The sequence below is a fragment of the Marmota marmota genome, unplaced genomic scaffold (assembly GCF_001458135.2).
Source record: "Marmota marmota marmota unplaced genomic scaffold, marMar, whole genome shotgun sequence".
In the NCBI taxonomy this organism is placed as follows: domain Eukaryota; kingdom Metazoa; phylum Chordata; class Mammalia; order Rodentia; family Sciuridae; genus Marmota; species Marmota marmota.
The window spans coordinates 11,077,242-11,087,545 of record NW_025999880.1 but is presented as its reverse complement, the minus strand read 5'-3'; positions in this window follow the sequence as shown (position 1 = coordinate 11,087,545).

Genomic DNA, 10,304 nt, shown 5'->3' with positions numbered 1-10,304 from the left:
CCACGGCTGGGCTGGGGAGAAGGGGAGGCAGGGCGGGGGCACGAGAGGGTCGGGAGCGGCGAGCTGGCTGGGTGCAAGACGTCGCTGCCGCCGGACGGGGAACGAAGGCCTCGGGAGGGCCTCAGGAGCTCGCCGTTTCTAGCTCGGGGTGGCGGGGATCAGGGTCAGGTGAGCGCGCTCACTTCACACAGCCCGGTGCCCCGGCCCAGCGTCCCGGTACTGCGCCCACTCCGCGCCGGGCCAGAGCTTCGCTCCTTCTGCCGCGGCGCGCGCCCCGCCTCTCATTTTATATTCTCCTCCCTGCCCCCCATCCCATCCGTGGGGGTGCGCGCGCCCGTCCGCGTCACACAACTCCGGCCGGCGTAACCATTCCCCGCCCTCTCCTCTCCGCACTCCGGACCCTAGCTGCTGGTTCCGCCCCTGCCCTGCCCCCCGACACCATTGGCCAAGTCCCGCCTGCCCTGGTCCTGACGCGCGGTGGACGACCGGGGAGGGGAAGGCCACACCCCCTGTATGCGAGATGGCCAATGAGCCCACGACCTGGAGAGAGCGTGTGCGGGATTAAGAGAAAATGTGGAAAGGGATTGGAGGAGAGATGTGCCAATGCAGGCGAAAGGGGTGGGGCGGGGCTCTGACTCTCCGTGAGGCGTGAGCGCGGGGGAGAAGGGGGAGGGGAATGGAGCAGGTGGCGGAGCGGCGGGGGAGAGCTCAAGTCCTGGAGCGGGAGGGGAGAGTGTACACAAAAATGCCCTACCCGAGTAGGACTGTGCCCAGGAAAATCCCACTCGTGGACGGGCTACCAAGTCGGACTCCAGCCCACCCCAGCGGAGTCTAGAGAAAAGGCGAACTGTGACTGAGAAGCGTGCACCCGATTCATTGAATATTAATCCCTGCAGGGCCTAGGCCAACTGCCGTAGAGTGGCAACTGCAGAACCCAAAGCTGCCGTGCCGGGCTGGGGGTGGGGAAGGGAGGCCACCTCGCCGCTCCTCCCGCCCAGGTGACAGTTTAACTGCCTCCGCAGTGCCACCTCAGACCTCCCCGTGCGACCCGGCGGCAGCTCGGAGATGGGGGTGGCTTGAAAGTGTAAGAAGAATCACGTTTTGTTCCAAATGTCCCAGCCCAGGCCTCCGGGCCCAGGGTGTGGCAACACGGTGCCAAACTGCGTTATGTATGTGTGTGTGGGGGGACAATATATATACCTATTCATTTCCAGGGTTTTAACACAGATGCACAGAATAAACACTGTGCCTTCCTGTGATGCGCGTGTAAAGATAATTTTCGGCTGAACCATGTGCGGGTGTCTAGGGAATGGGGGGAAGGAGACTCAAGGGAGGGGGGGGCCTTTTTTCCACAACCTGCAGCCGAGAAATTCACGAAGTTACATTGGGAGTGGAATGGGGCGTCCCCCTCGGCTAAAAATATTACTCACAGGTAGCAACGACGCCTGATTGGCCGCACGGGTCCCTTAGCAACCAGGCGATTGGCTGCCTGGTTTCTAGGAGACGGACGTCAAACTCGGACTGGGAAAAGGGGAGAGAAAGTCTAGGGGGGTGCCAAGGAGGAAAGGGGGAGAAAGAGAAGCAATGAATGAAACGCCCATCGTCTGGCCTTCCCTTTTCCCCCGTCCTCTGCACTTACGGAGCGCTTCCTGGAAAAACACAGTTGGGGTGCCGCCTTCCCCTTAAAACTGCGGGGCCTGCATTCTTAATCTGCTTGTAAGGAAGTTCAACCGCAACTCACCGTGGAGTGGGGTGTCCGCGGGCGGGCCTGTGTAGACCAGCTGGGCTCCTCGGGCACAAACCCGCTTTATGCGTCGGGCCTAAAAGGCTTTTCATCTAATGTACGCAAAACCTGGATGTACCCTTCTCCACTCCGACTGACTCTCTCGTGCCCTCTCGCCTCCCCTCTCAAACCACCTTGAGAAAGGATATTTCTAAAGTCTCAGTGCATGTGAGGAGGGGAGGGGAGATGGATTTGTGGAGTGGACAGAGGGTGGGGAGGGGTCTCCTAAAACTCAGTGTTGTTTTTTTTTGGGGGGGGGGGTGGCAGGGGCAAGAACAGAAGCTTTACTCAGTGTCTCTAAATTCTGATTTATTTTTAATGTTTGGGGCTTTTAGTTGTAGACAGAAAGTGGAATCGAATTGTGAAAATATGGCAAGCGTTTTAAGTTAAAATGCTCTTTCCCCAGCACTGAAATATTTTATAATGTAAATTATTCGCTCAGTGTTTTCTTCTTTTCGTTCATTGGTACGTTTTTTTGGTTTTCTACAATGAACATTAATTCTATTTGCAATAAAAGTGAGTCATTTTTAATTTTATAATTAGTTGTGCACAAAAATTGCAAGAAACTAGGTAAGATATTTTGAGAATGGCTTACCAAGAGAAACCCTTGATTTTTTCGCGTGCCTCAGAAGCATAATTTCTTACCATTAAGCAAATAATGTTTCTGTACCCAACATTCTGAATTGTAGGACCATGTGTTGGGCCATGTGTCTGGATTTGTTATTTAGAAAATACATCACTATAATTAGGGAGCATATTAGGCTTGGCTGAGATTAAAATGTCTAACTGAAAATAGATGAATCATAATTTTAAGCTTATCTATACTTTTCAAGAATTCTCTAAAAGAAAGGCACGGGTTTTCTTTTCTAAATGTCTTCAATCTATAATCCCAGGTATAAAATACTAGAGCAGCCATTGGGTACTGATTAAATATCAATAGCAGTAAATTGAATTTCTGAGTCATAAATTTAGATGTCAAAAGTGTCTGAATTATTGTGGCTTAGTTCAGGGGTATAAAAGGTTATCAAGCCAATATAAATATAAACACACACCTTCCCCACACATTAAGGCCCTGTGGCATTTTGGAAAAAAGTACTGAAGTATAGGTATTGGGAAATTTGAGTATCACATCAGTTTCTATCAACTTTTAGTTTTCTCATGTATAAAAAATTGAATTAGATAATTTCTAACATCCATTTAACTTTTTTAATCCACATTTAAAACTAAGGATATATTTCTTTTTCAAATATGGATTGCAAATAAAAAAAGGAAACAGTTTCCTGTTTTTTGAACATTATAAGTCATGAGGCATACAAGTTTTTTTATACAAGTTTTGAACTTTAAATAACCCCTAATATGGCTAATACTATTTAATAATTTACTTTGGAATTGTGCAAGGGAGTCGACTGTTAAATGATTATTTAGATTTATAGAGAAAAAAGCATTTGGTATTAGACTCTAAGTAGTATCAAAATCAAGAGATATTGCTTTTTCTGAGCAAATGGTGATCACTAGAAATCACAATCCTTCTTTTTGCATCCCACAGGAATCCTAGAGATACCTTACAAAAAGATTAGAATTGTTTGGGAAACAAATTCCAACATCATTGTAAAACACAGTTCTTGAAAGCACCTTTATTTACACACAATACACCCTCCTTCTTTAATTCTGAGAGACATCTGCCCTATATTTTCTACTTCTCATTCTGTTTCTTTGTCAACTGAGATGGGCTTACAGGAGAATGGCCATACAAGTATAAACATGGTGTGTATTTACTAAGACTCACTTTAGTTCTAGAGAACCTACCTTTACCTTTATTTGGAAATAATCCCCTACACAAATATAATATTGTTATTCATTTCTTTGTAGATAGTCATGCAACACAAACCATAGCATTTAAATTAATAAAAAATTATAAACTAACCATTGAGTTATTAAAAATCAAACAAACCATTTCTTTCCTAATCATTTCTCAAAGGAAAGCAATACACTTGTCTAAAGAAACCTCAGTGTGGTTTCCTGTGGCTTCTACTCAAGTCTGTAGAAGAGCGTCATACGTTCCTCAGAACAGACTGGTGCACAGATCTGTGCAATTAAAGATAACTAGATAACATTCAGCAAATCCATTTATCTTTGGAACAAGCAATTAAACTGAAGGAACTTGGTCTGAAAGGAAAATGTCTTCTTAAAACTCATTCACTCCCTGTTATCATGATGAACAAAAGTCCAACCGAAATCTTAAAGTTACTTTCCATTAGCCAAGAATGAGGATTTTGATTTTAGCAAGAGATTATAGTGCAGATTCTAGAAGTGATACAGTGTTCACAACATTCTAAGTACAAAGAACATTTATTTAAAGTCCTCTGTGAGTGAATGTTATTAGAGTACTTTAAATACATTTAAAACATGGTTTGCATATGTTAATATGCAGCTCTGCTTACCAAAATAGAATAGTTATATATATATTAGAATATAGTTATATATATATAACCAATTATGGCAGATACTTGCTAACTTACCATTTTCCCATGCTCCCATCCACTTCCCCTTGTCTGCCTGATTAAAGAGGCTATAAGAGCTAAGTGTGCTTTCCTAGGCTTCATTGCGTAGGGGTGGCATTGTGACACTGTTCTACCAATGACACATAATCAGAAGCCAGTTGGAATGGTTTTAGAGAAAGCTTTGCTTTTCTTATCAAAGTGGTTTGCACCAGTTGCTATTACTGCGTAACAAGCTATCCCAGATACTCCTTTTATTATGCTCTTGGATCCTGGAGGGTAGGAATTCAGACAGGGGACCTGGGAATTCGTGGCTTGTCTCCACTCCACAATGTCTGGAACTTCAGCTGGGTAGACTCATCTGGAGCAGACCTGTGTAACAGAACTTCCTCCAATGGCAAAATATGCTACATCTGTGCTGCCCAGTGTGCTTGCTACATGTGGCTACTGAGCACTTGAAATGTGGCCAGTATGACTGAGGAACTGAATTTTTAGTGTTTCATTTTAATTAAATTTATCTTTTAATAACCACATGTGGCCAGCAGCTTCTGGAAGGGACAACACAGGTCTGGAAGCTTCTTCATGCACATGTCTAGCACCTGGGCTCAGTCAGCACTATTGCCTTTGCTAGGAGCAACTGTGCAAGAACTCTGCACTCCCCCTGGGGTTGGGCTTCTCACAGCATAGCCAAGGCAGCTATGAGGAAGGCTTCCCAAGAGGGAGCTTCTAGGAAAGCCACGTGGAAGCTGCATGATCTTTTATGGCCCAGCCTCAGAAGCCACAAAGCACGGCTTCCACCATGCTCTGTTGGACAAGTGATTACAAGTCAATTCAAGAGGAGAGGACATACTCCTACCTCTCAAGGGAAAATGTCAAAGAGTCTGGGATCATTTTTAAAAATTGCCACTAGGGCACTTTCACCTTCTTCCTGCCTTGAACATGAATCTGATGGCAAGAGCTTCCGAAGCCTTCTTACGAGCATGAAAAAAAAAAAAAAAAATCAAGTTAATCACAGAGATAGGAGCTCTCATGAAAGCAAGTAACTGCCTAGGTCTGGTTTGCTTTTTAAACCACATTAAGTGTTCTATGACTCCCAACTGAAACTATTCCCAGTAAAAAAACACCAATTTAGGGGCTGGGGATGTGGCTCAAGCGGTAGCACGTCCGCCTGGCATGCGTGCGGCCCAGGTTAGATCCTCAGCACCACATACAAACAAAGATGTTGTGTCTGCCAAAAAAAACTAAAATAAATAAAGAGAGAGTTTTAAAAAAAAACAAAAAACAAAAAAACACCAATTTAACATCTTTTAAGGAAACCTGAACTTGATTCTCAAAAAAAATCAAAAGAGTTTTTTTTTTCCCAGTATAAAATATCAGAGAGCTTCTTTTTCATTATAAAGCCTGGAAATAATTCATTGTAATGCCTGGAAATAACTCATTATAGAAAGTTTGGAACACACAGACAGGAGTAAAAAGAAAATAGCAATCACGTTTAATTTCACTGAACTATGATAATCATGCATCCTGCTCCACCTCTTTCTGAATGAGTTTCCATCACATACACATTTTTGTTTCCTGCAGTATTTTAACATTACATTAGTCCTATTTCCCCCAATATTAAACATTTTTTCATATGATAATTTTTAATGACTGCATACCATATTCCATTCTATAGATTTAGAATCATTTATTTAATCATTGCTGGACATGTAAGTTGTTGAAATTCTATCTTAAAAACAAACATGCCAAGAATGGTGGTTTCATGCCTGTAATCTCAGAGACTCTGGAGACTGAGGCAGGATGATCACAAATTTGAGGCCAGCTTCAGCAACTTAGTGAGGCCCTAAACAACTTTGAGAGACCCTATCTCAAAATACAAAAATAAAAAAAGCTGGGGATGTAGATTGGTGGTTAAGCACCCCTGGTTTAATCCCCAGTCCAAAAAAGATGCCCCCCCCCAAAATTTTATTTTTATATGGAAATCTTTAACCACATCTCTGATTATTTCCTTGGTACAGATTCTGTAAGTGAATTTACCAGATTAAAGAGAAGGGATATATGTGGGATATAAAAACATATATATACACACAAACAATATATAATATGATATAATATATATAATAATACACATTATTATACAATATTATATATACATTATTTTATTTATTTACTTTTGTTTTTCAGTACTGGGGATAGAATCCAGGGCCTCATGTATGCTAGCTAGGCAAGTGTTCAACTCCAGTCCCTATCCATTTTAACTTTTTTTTTTTTTTTTTCTTGAAATACATGTTAGGTGAGCGTTTTACCATTGACCTATGTCCCCAGGCCGGGAAGGGATATTTTTTAAAGCTCTTAATACACACTGGCAATCCACTTGCCAGAAAGATTGTATTATTTTACATTCCAATTATAGACTCATTTCAGTCTCAATTCATTCCTAGTTGGTATTGCCCACCAAACTTTTTTTTTTTCTATTCTTGGCTAATATGATAAGTAAAATGATATCTCCTTATTGTTTTAATTTTTTTTTACATGTAGGGTTAAATATATTTTCACATACATTATCAGCTCTCTATATTACTGTTTCTGAGCTCTCTCTCCCTCTCTCTCTCTCTCTCTTTCTCCCTCACCCCCCCCCCTCTTCAGTACTGGGAATTGAACCCAGAGCATATTCTAGACTAGGCTCTACCACTGAGCTACATCCCCAGTCTTTTTATTTTTTTTCATTATTCTTATGAGATGGGGTCTCAATAATTTCTCAGGTTGGTCTTGAATTTGGGATATTCTTGCTTCAACTTCTGAAATAGCTGGGATTACAAGCATGTGCCACTGCACATGGCTATTTCTGTGACATTATTATTCATTCCTTTTCTCCACATTTCTGTTAGGGGTCTTTGTGTGTTTTTCTTCAATTTGTAAAAGCATTTTACATATGTTCAAGGTATATTAAAAATGTCATTCTAAAATTTGCCCAAGTGTTTTAAATATGTATTTGGATGCCTAGAACCTTGGTTGCCAACTTACTGATTCACTTTATAACATTCTGACTGGCTCAAAGGTTATCAATGAATGAGTTGTTTGTTTGGTTTGTTTTTTAAAGGGACAAAACAAAAACAGTTCTAATGATTTTTACTCAGGCCTTTTTCTCCTTGACCTTTCTACCACATTTTACACTGTTTGCTGGTAACTACTTAAAATATTCCCTTTTGACTTTTAAGACTTTGCATGTTCTTACAGCAACATAAGAGATTCCAATGTGATTCCTGCTTCCTCACTTCTCAGATATAGTGGGGCATAGTAGAAAAATATGAGCTTGAAATGAGAGGATTTGTGTTGGAGTCTTGCTCTACCAGATATTAGCTAAGTATGGCTGCTCCGAGTCTCAGCCCTCATGTAATAAATAGAAGCAATAATTATCCTTGGGGCTGTGTGAGAATCAAATGAGGTGATGCCTGTGAAAATGCTTTGGAACTGCTGAGCCCTACATAGATGTTATTTTCTTCCTTCCTCCTCCCCTCCCTCCCTATTTTCCCCTTCCCCTCCTCCTCCTCCTCTTCCTTCTTGCTTCTCATATCTGGCAGAAACTCAGATTCCATTTGATTCAGCTCAAGAAAGAAAATATGTGACATTACTTTTTAAACTGCAAACGAGTATTATTAACCCTTTCTTCTGTCCTATACAGTGTCTGCAGCTCTCTCATTTCCACTTTCAAATTGCCTTTCAATGGTGTTTTAAGTTGTTATTTAATTATTAGTTTGTCTGGCCAGGTTTTTATGTCCTATCTCTTATGTTAAATTCTAAGGTTTGGTTTTAAGAGCAGGGTCTTATTCTTCTTTTCACCTTTGCTCACAAATTTATTGTACCTTGCAATCAATCAATATTGACTGACTAATGGTTTTGCTATATTGGCTGCCTAAGCCAATATACAGAATAATTAGGCAAAGGCAAGTGGTCCAGAGTGGCTGGTGTAATATGGGTCAGAAGTGAGAATTGAGAGGATGATTAGTGGTGGGCAAAAGGCAGATTACTGAGGGCCTTTTATTAGGAAATTTGAAATTTTGCCTTTTAATGGATGGAAAGATGTTGAGTGATTTTTTTAAATAGGAAGATGACATTATTGGAATTCTGTTTGAAACATATTTAGCCCCAAACCCCTAGAGCCTAATACAGTATTTAGCCCCAAACCCCTAGAGCCTAATACAGTATTTAACACCCAGGTATTGCCCCATCAGTGACTATTCAATTGCTCGACCTAATTTTATCACTCAATGGAATATTCTTCCATTATTTGGTGATTCTGAAGATGAAATATTGTCTTTCAGGGAAGAAATGGACCCTTCATGGAGACCCACCTGGGAACAAAATAAAAGGAGACAATTCTGTGGCAGGGTATAAGTCAAAAGCTTTTGGTTTCTGGAAAATCTAAAAACTTTCTGAACAGATAATTTTATTGAGGAAGGAAGGTTGGTTTTTACTAGCTACCTTTCCTGACAGTGTGGGTATTGGTTGTTAGCTTAGACATTCCCCTTTCCTCCAGCAATAGTCCTGAGTTTCATTTAAGGCTTCATCCTTCTCCCACTCTCCATCCCTGTGCTTCCATAGGGACCCCGGCATTCTCCTGGGTTCAAGGTTGGCCATTGTCCTAATCAGGCCAATCAGAGCCAATAACACCCAGTTCTGGGACTTCCTATTTGAAGTATCAGGATAAGGACTCCATTGTTGAAGCCTGTAGGGCCATTTTGAGTACCACAAGCAGAGAGTCAGCCAGAGAATGAACTAACCCAGGACAAACATGGAGAAAAACCAAGGTCTAGAAACAGTCTTCCAGCCTGGGTCAGCTCTACAGAGTGTCTTTACCTAAGTGCCTAAATAAGCAGAGGCGAAGGGCTTAGCACTACCACTTTTATAGGGAGCAAGAGCAAGAACAAAAGAGAGCAAAACAGCGAAGGAGAGAGAGCCAGTTCAGGGTTGCCTCACTGAGCCAGCTGATCCTGTGGGCCGGTGCCCCAAGGAGCCATATAAACTATATCCCAGGGAAGAATGTATCCTCTGGTTGTCGTCTCCCACTGGTCCTCCTATGTAGGACATGAACTCTCCTACATTTCCAGTTTGTACATATTGGAAGCCAGGTAGAGACCTGCAACCAGGTGTCAGCAGGGAAGTCCCAAGGCAGGAAGCAAGAGACACTATGTGAAGTGAGGAGCTGTCAAACTGTGCACGTGGCAATACAGCCAGAGCCTGTGTAGATCTGGACACAGTGGCGGCAGCTGGAGGGAGAGAAGGTGAAGCCAAGAGAACCTGGAGTGGTGTGTCAGTGGCAGTGGATGCCCAGTTCCTTTTGGGCCAAAGTCAGCTACAGTTAGCTTTCTACACAGGCAACTCCCTGTCCACAACCCTCATCCCCACCCCTGGGTGCAGTAGCACTTACTGTCTAGATCATTCATTTTGGCATGAAAGTGTATGCTGTCTCCCCCGACCCCTGCATATCTATATTACACAGATATGTGTCTTGTTGCTCCAAGAGATCTACATTACCATGAGAACATGCCAGTAGGTACCTGCCCTGGGCCATGCCATTCACAAGATGCATAATAAGTATTTTGGTGAAGTGAGTGTTCAAGTTCCATCAAATTCAGCAGTCTGCTATTTGATGGTTTGCAGTCCAATGTGCCTTTCCCAATATGTGCTATTTCATTAACCTGCTAAATATTATTATTTGGGCAATACTTAGAGAATTAGTCATCAAATGATTTCATATATTCAGTGGTATTTGGATTTTAAGGCCAAATCATTGTAATTCTATTCTCAGTATGGTTCATATGAAAAAATGTTAAACGACATGCAGAAAAACTCCCAAGAGATTTGATATTGATCAACAGAGAAATTCCAGGAAGGAGTTAAGAATGAAGAGAAAAATAGGAAGCAAAGAACTAAAGGCATCAGGGTCAGGGCATCTGATATATTAGATCAACTAACATGATCCATCATTTTTATTTAATAACTATCTGGTGTTAGAAAAGGAA